General features: G+C 35.7%; 1 protein-coding gene and 1 pseudogene across 3 annotated transcripts in view; both read right to left on the bottom strand.

The window, feature by feature from the left end:
- The window catches only part of LOC104876987 (protein argonaute-3), a 123,018-nt gene that overhangs the window by 48,131 nt on the left and 66,504 nt on the right, over positions 1-8,383 (bottom strand). The gene's annotated exons all lie outside the window — the stretch shown is intronic.
- Positions 1-8,383, bottom strand: part of LOC117287372 — a 28,527-nt pseudogene that overhangs the window by 11,430 nt on the left and 8,714 nt on the right.

Consider the following 8,383-nt stretch of genomic DNA (forward strand, 5'->3'; position numbering starts at 1 on the left):
GCAAAAGGCAAAAACTAAAAGAAGGTGAAAAAGTAAAAAGAGTCAACAAAAGGCCAATAACATGTCAATAATAAGTCAGTACATATCAGTTATAACCAGCAATGTCAATGGCCTCAACTCACCAATCAAGAAAAAGACGGGCAATTCCTACAAAACGACAATGAAGGCAACAACACCATGAGGCCCAACAGAGCAAATCAAATAGGCAAGGCAAAAACTAAAAGAAGGTGAAAAAGTAAAAAGAGTCAACAAAAGGCCAATAACATGTCAATAATAAGTCAGTACATATCAGTTATAACCAGCAATGTCAATGGCCTCAACTCACCAATCAAGAAAAACAGACGGGCAAAATGGAATAAGAAGAAAAATCCAACAACATGTTGTATACAAGAAACACACCTAGTGCAAAAAGAAGCCCACAGACTGAAAGTGAAAAGATAGAAAACAATTCTCCATGTGACAGGAGCCCAGGAAAAAACAGGGGTAGCAATCTTATTTGCAGACAAAGTAAATTTCAAACCAAAACTGATTCTAGTATTATCGATGTAGGACGGTACTGTATCATACCTCTACGAATGTAAAATATCTTGTACCTGCTTTATGATGCATAGTAGGGACTGTGCTTTTATCACAGCTACATTTAATGATATTACTCTAGAATGTTCTCTTTCCTGATGATGATTAAGATGCTAATAAAATAAAAATGGTCCCAGGTACCACAACAGCAACACAACTTTGTTGTTTTCTAGATATTATTCTTTTCTTTGTTTTTTGTTTTGTTTTGTTTTTAATGGAATGTGCTGAATGTCTATAATTTTGTTCAGATGACTGCAGAACCTGGAAAAGCTGTTGCTACCATCGATGTATAACATACTATTATTAGTCTTTTTATATAAATATAAGTATATATATACATATACATATATATATAAATTGAATTTTGGGAAACTTTTAACGGTGCTGCCAATTTTGGAAAAAGTCATCCCAATTTACTGTGTTGAGTTGGCATTGTACAGAAATGGACAGCCATATTGGTTTAGAAATGTTAATTTATTTTTATTTTTTTCCATGTGTACAGGGGTAACACATCATACTAAATATGTAAGGTCATATCTACATGGGTTTGATTACAGAAACTAATATTCTCTAAATAGTGAAAAAAAGAATAAGATAAGACTATAAGAGCAAGAAGCAATTTAAATATGTTCGGGGACCATTTTCATCTCCAGAATTAAGGATTATTTCAATGTTACATCATTGCCTTTTCTCTTTTACTTTCCCTTTTAGTTATATTTTAGGGTTCATTATTTTTAATGTTCATACAGAGATTTCTTTAACTGAAATGCCTAATAGTTTTTTTGGTGCGAAAACTACAATAGTACACAGGATCCTAATGAGATAATTAATAATGTGAAATAGGAAGTAAAGGGCTAAAGGTGTAGGGAAAGTGGGAAGGGTGGGGGAAAGGTAATAAGGGAGAGGAAAAAAGTATGAGAAACTGAAAAAATGGAAATAAAGTGTTTGTAAATGGGGAGGGGAGGAGGGGGTGAAGGGAGGGCAGGGACAAGGGGAAAAAATGAGAATCAAGACCTATTATGTAAAGGTACAGGATCCCAATGATGAATGTAACTGTATTGTATACCTAGATTGTACCAATAAGCTCAATAAAAAGAAAAAAAAAAAGAAAAAAAAGAAAACAATCCCTACCATGTGGAGTTGAAAAAAGATGACAATAGAAAGGAGGCTATTACAAACAAGGAAGAGATTAAGGGTGAGACTGAGTGTCAGGGTGGGTAATGGGGGGATGAATATATTATATGCTTTGAAACAAATAAGGTGAATGAAACTGGGGGGTAGGTGAGCAAGAGAGGCAATGGGGGAGGATGATTAAAATATGTTATGTGCATGTATGAAGCTGCCAAAATGAAGCCCACTAATCTATATAATAAATATGCACTAATTTTTAAAATTGTATTCATATGCAAATAAAATTTCACCAATAATATCATTTGGGCCTGAAGTCGTCTTTGTGAGAAGAGGTTATAAATTCAATTTTTTAGATACAGAGCTGCTCAGATTTCTTAAAGTTAATTTTGGGCTGGGGATTTGGCTAAGTGGTTCTGCCGCCTGCCTTGTAAGCTCAAGGTCCCGAGTCTGATCCCCAGTACCAAAATAATAATCATAATAATAATTTTGGTAAAGCTGTCACTGTCAAGCAATGTTTCATCGAAGTGATCAAATAAATTGGCATAGAGTTGCTCATAATATTCCTTTTAACACAATATGAATTCCAAAGGATATTTATTTATTTTTGGTACTGGGGATCGAACTCGGGTCCTTGCATTTGCCAGGCAGGAATCACTGAGCTAAATCCCCAACTCCCAAAGGATATTTAGTGATATCCCTTCTTTCACTCCTGATACTAGTAATCTGTTTTTTCTATTTTTCTTAATTTTTGGTGTGTGTGTGCTAGAGAATTGAATTCAGGGCCTCATACAGATACATCCCAATCCCTTTTTAAATTTTTATTTTGAGACAGGGTCTTCCTAAGTGACTAAATTGCCAGGATGAGCTCAAACTTGCCATCCTCCTACAGTGCTGGAATTAGAGTCATGTGCCACTATGACTGGCTTCTTGATCAGTCTTGTAAGATGCTTTTATTAAAAAGTTTTTAAGAGCCAAGCACGGTGGCAGGAGGACTGCCACAAGTTTGAGGTCAGCATGGGCTATATAATGAGTCCAACACCAGGGAACTACACAGTGAGACCCTATATCACCCTCCCTCCTCCATCCCATACAAAAAGTTTTTAAGAACCTAGAGTTTGAGGGTGGGGATTGAACAAGGAAGTGTTGAGCTATATCATCAGCTCTTTATTTTGAGACAGCATCTCATTAAGTTGCTCAGGCTGGCCTTGAACTTTAATCCTATTCTCAGTCTCCTGAGAAGTTGGGGTTGCAGGAGTGTACCACTACACCTGGCTAACAAACATCTTTATTATCCCCCCCTCCTCATTTTACATCTTCATTATTTCCTACCTTCTACTTCCTTTGGGTTTAGTCTGCTTTTTCCAGCTTAAGAAGGAAGCTGTGTGGTAGCTAGTTTCTAATGTGATCCCAGTGAATCCCTATGGGATTCATAGGTTTGTACAGTCTCCTCTCACAATAAATATAACTGATCTGTGTAACCAATAGGATATGAAATTGCTGGGTATAATTTTCAATGCTAGGTCTTAATATTATTACAGCTTCTGCCTTGATCTCGCATTGATTATTCTGGACAAAGCCAGCCACAATGCTGTGAGGACACTTAGCCTTGTGGAGAGAACCACGTGGCAAGGAACTGATGCTTTCAGAACTAAGTGTCTACCAGTTAAGTGACATCCTGCAAGTGAGTATGCCAGCCTCAGTAACGCCTTCTGACGATGCACACTACTGAGAGGCCTCAATTAACCAGATAAGCCACTCCTGAGTTACTGACTCACACTCTCACACTGTGTAGACAGTGCTTATTGTTGTTTTGAGTCACTACATTTGGTATGCAGTGATAGGTAATATAGATGTAAAATAAGAATTATCTACTCAAACATTTATTAAGTACTATATCTACTTTATCACAGATTCATTTATAAGTTGGAATTTAAACACAGATCTAGGTTAAGATGGCAGATAACCATGAGAATTTCATTTCAATCTTACACCAAATATAACGATGGTATGGAATTATTGTTTTAAAAAACATAAACACAGAAAGAAGGGAGAACAAAACAGGAAGTATATCAACCTCTGTTTTTTTGTTTTGTTTTGTTTCTTGATTTTGAGACAAGGTCTTTTTATGTAGCCTAGGCTAGTCTTAAACTTGCAGTGATCCTCCTGCCTCACCCTCCCAAGTACTGGGATTACAGGTGTGCACCACCATGCCTGGCTTAGCACAAAAACATTTTGGAAGATGAAAAGCAGTGACATAGTAGATCCCAGAAAATGAAATAACAAACCAGCTATGTTGGGAAAGGTTAAGAACTAACTGCATTTATACCATCAAGTCCTCAAAATGTATAAGCAGCAGTATAAGACATAGCTCACACTAGTGATAAAAGGATGATGGAGGTGAAAAAAAATGAAGAGGAAAGTTGAGAAGCAAGTAGAATTTTAGATCGTATGACTAGACCACTCTGCTGATCAGCTGTCTGATCATCTTTGCATAAATCTGAAAATTTATTTCTGAAAAAGATAAAACCAAGGCTCTCTGCAATACCAGGCATAGTCGAGTGTATAGGACTACACATTAAACAAGAGAATGAATGCTTGTAAACATTAAATGCCAAATGTAAAAATTCCCCTGCTAGAACTTCTAACTTCCAGAATGTAGGCAGCCATACTGTTTGTTACCTTTTAGGTAAGAGTTTGGAAGACTAATCTTGGGGTAATGTGACCAGCCTAAGGATTGTAACATGGAGATTCTCCAACTTCATACTTCTGAAATCATCCTGTGACAAAGTCAGAAGTCAACAAGCCTTACCCATGCTTTCAGAGCTTCCAGTCAGTATACTTGGCTCCCACTGAATCATAAGTACTAACCAAGGATACGAGATATCTGAGGAAATCCTCCAAAATAGAAGACAGAACAAAACCAAAAAGAATTAAAGGAAGCCTAAGGATATACAGGAAGAACTCCAAAATAAAATTTTATGCTCAGAGAACTGAGAGAAGGTACTGCGTCTGTTAAATAAGAACAGCACACTAGTGGGGCATGGTGCTACTAAATAAAATGAATTTATAGAAACCCATAGTAGAATGGGAGTTACCAAAGTCTAGGGAATGTGGGGAAGACACTGGTCAAAGACTACAAAGACAAGTTACAGATAAAAAATGTACAGCATGGCGAATATAGTTAAAAAATAACTGCTGGAAGCCGGATGTGGTGGTGCATGCCTATGATCCCAGCACTTGCAAGGCTGAGGCAGGAGGATTGCTGTGAGTTTGAGACCTGCCTGGGCTACATAGTAAGTTCCAGGTCAGTCTCAACTACATAGTGAGACCCTGTCTCAAAAAACAAAAACAAACAAAAAAACCACAAACAACAACAAAAAAAATGCACTGTACATTTGAATTTAGAGATATGATAGTAGGTCTAAGGTGTGATCACACATACGGAAGTAACTATGCAATGTGATAAATATACTGATGTACATGATTGTGTAATCTTTCACAATATATACCTATTATCAAAAATCATGCTATACACCTTAAACATAATATAATTTTTGTCAGTCATAACTCAATAAAGCTGAGAGGAAAAGAAAACCATTATAAATGTTGGATGTTTTTTCATTTCATTAATACAGCATTTTTTTTTACAAGATCATCAATTTTACTTCTTTGTTTTACAATGGTACAAGTTACACTTTGTTCACAAAAAGCACACTCACATTTTTTAAAAACATGGCTATTTGTTCTGTTCTCCCTACCCTAGTCAAACTATTACATTCCTTTTCCTTCTTCCTAAAGGGAACTATGATCCTCAAATTGGCATGTATTTCTCCAACTTATGGCTTTATAATTTTACTGTATTAATATATAACCTGTATATACTTTAGTTTTAAATTTATCTAAATAATACATCTTTTGCTATTTATTCCCCCTCCAACGTCTAATATTGTTTTAATAATCTATGTTGATATATCTAGATTTCATTTATTCATTTAACTGTGTGTGGGTTTTTTTGTTTGAGACAGGGTCTCACATGCAGTTCAGACTGCCCTCAAACTTGCAGTGATCCTGCCTCAGCCTCCCAGGTTCTACCTTAAGTTTCCCAAGTTCTGAGATTATAGTCATGTGCCACCATGCCTGGCCACCAACTAACACTTGTATCAATAGTGTGTGAGCTCCTTTTACTTCCTCCTCACTGAAATCTGCCATTTTACAAGGCTTTTTAATTTTGCAAATCTGTGTGAAATTGTTCTTTATTGATTTAATTTGTAATTTCATTATTATTATTATCATTACTTGGTACTGGGGATCAAACTCGGGTCCCTGTGCTTGCAAGGCAGATAGTGGAAACACTGAGCTAAATCCCCGGCCTTTTCATAATTATTAAAGAGAATCTTTTTGATGATCTGAGAATCTTTTCATGTGTTTATTGAGCCTTTGGGTTTCCTCTTTTGAGAACTATTTTTCTATCCCATCTCTCTTTATCTTTTATAATGCTCTCAGTCATATTAGCTGCAAACATTCTCCTATTTTTTATTTTATTTTATTGGTATATTTTAGGCATACAATGTAATGACATTTATCATTAGTAATCTACACCTTTATGTATTCTATCTTGGTTCTCCTATTTTAACATTTACGGTATCTTCTTATGAGTTTTAAATTTTGATATAATCAAGTTTATTATTATTTTGCTTTATGATTTATACTTGTATTTTGCTCAGTGGTAAGAATATTCTCTTGTATTTTTCCCTAAAATAATGTTAAAGTTTGGCTTTTCGTATTTTTTACATAAATCTTGTGTGAAATATAAGATCCAATTATTTCTTCAAATGGTTAACAAGTGAATAAACCTAATTCAATGAATATTTTACTCTTTCCCCATTGGTCTGTCTCAAACATTTACAGTTTCCATAAGTATATATTATGCCATGTTCCTGGGTTTTGTTTTTTGTTTTTTTTTTTGGTACAGGGGATAGAACTTGGGACCTTGCGCTTGTGAGGCAGGTGGTAGAACCACTAAGTTAAATCCCCAGCCCTCTGGGTTTGTTTTGTTTTTCGCTTCATTATCTGTCCCCACACTTAAAAGCACTGTAGTATAAGCGTTATTGTTTTATAATAAGTATGGCAATTTATCCTTTTTAAAAACTGCATTGGCTCTTCTTGTCTTCTTGGTCATTTATTCTTCCATATAGATTTATTTTCTCCTTTTTTGAGGCAGGGTCTCACAATGTAGTTGAGACTGACCTGGAACTCACTATTGTAGCCCAGGCTGGTCTCAGACTCAGAGCAATCCTCCTGCCTCAGCCTCTCGAATGCATCACCATGCCCAGCCTCTTCCATATAGATTTTAATATTGACTTATGAAGTTTCATGATAGATCCTACTAGATTCTAATTAAAATTATATTTATAGATTAACTTTGGGAGAAATGACATTTTAGGATTTTGCAACATGCCTAATATATTTCATTTATTCAGGTTTTATTCGTGTCTTTCAATAAAATGTAAAGACTTTTCAAAAGTGTTTTATTCCTGGCAACTACTGTTCAATCCAAACTCCTGTTTATTGTTGTTAAAATTCAGCCAAGCCAGGACAGTCTCGACTACATTGTGAGACCCTGTCTCAAAAAAACAAAACAAAACAAAACAAACAACCAAAAACAAAACCAAAAAATTCAGCCAAGACATCATTTCTTCTATAATACTTGTTACTTTTCAGGCCTATCTGTATGCTTCTCCTCCATGCTATTATATTTATTACTTCTTTGCTTAATATAACCAAGAGTTGTGCTACAGAGCTGAAGTTGGTGGTATAGGGCTATAATCCTAGCATGTGGAAGCTGAAAGAGGTGGATTGCTATGAATCTGAGGACAGCCTGGACTACACAGTGAGACCCAGCCTCAAGGAAAAAGACTTGGGCTAGCAACAGAGGGTATACTGGTGAATATGATGGACAGTGCCTAGCTTCAAGGAGCTTTCATTCTAATTAGAAAGATAGCAATAAATATTTATAATTCAGGGTGACCCATGCAATTATATATGAGGAATACTGTACTGTGGGAATACATAAGAGAAACATCTAAGTCAAACTTGGGAGATAGCTGGATGGGGGAGAAGGAAGGGTATCATAGATTGCTTTTCAAGGAAGTAACATGTAGATTAAAACCTGTTAAGAAGAACACAAGTAAGAAAATACAAATTGATATCCTTGTCTTGGTTTTGATTTTATTGGAAAGGCTATCATTGTTGAACTAAAATTCATTTACTTTTGGAACATACTTCCTCTCTTATCCTCTACTATGTTTTGGCTCTCATACTCTCTGTGATAATCATTACTCAGTGGTTCTTCTTCCCTCCTTGTATCCTAGTATTCCTCACAATTTTAGCATCTTCTTTTCTCAGTACTGAAGACTTTTCCATGTCTAGAGTTTCAAATGTGATTTATACACTATGGAGCCTCAACAATCTTGCCTTTACGCCAACTACAACAAACTTCAAACCACATATTAGATGTTTCTAGCCCTATGTTCTATAGAATCCTTAAATTTTGGATATGTTAACATATGATCTAACTGTACATGGTGACCTACTAACCACATTGAGTTGACAGCATCACTGGTCATAACTGGTAGAAATCCCACAGTCAATAACCTGAATCTGGGCCGGGGATTTA

Source organism: Fukomys damarensis, unplaced genomic scaffold (genome assembly GCF_012274545.1).
Source record: "Fukomys damarensis isolate Sample0158 unplaced genomic scaffold, DMR_v1.0_HiC HiC_scaffold_23, whole genome shotgun sequence".
Classification (NCBI taxonomy): Eukaryota; Metazoa; Chordata; class Mammalia; order Rodentia; family Bathyergidae; genus Fukomys; species Fukomys damarensis.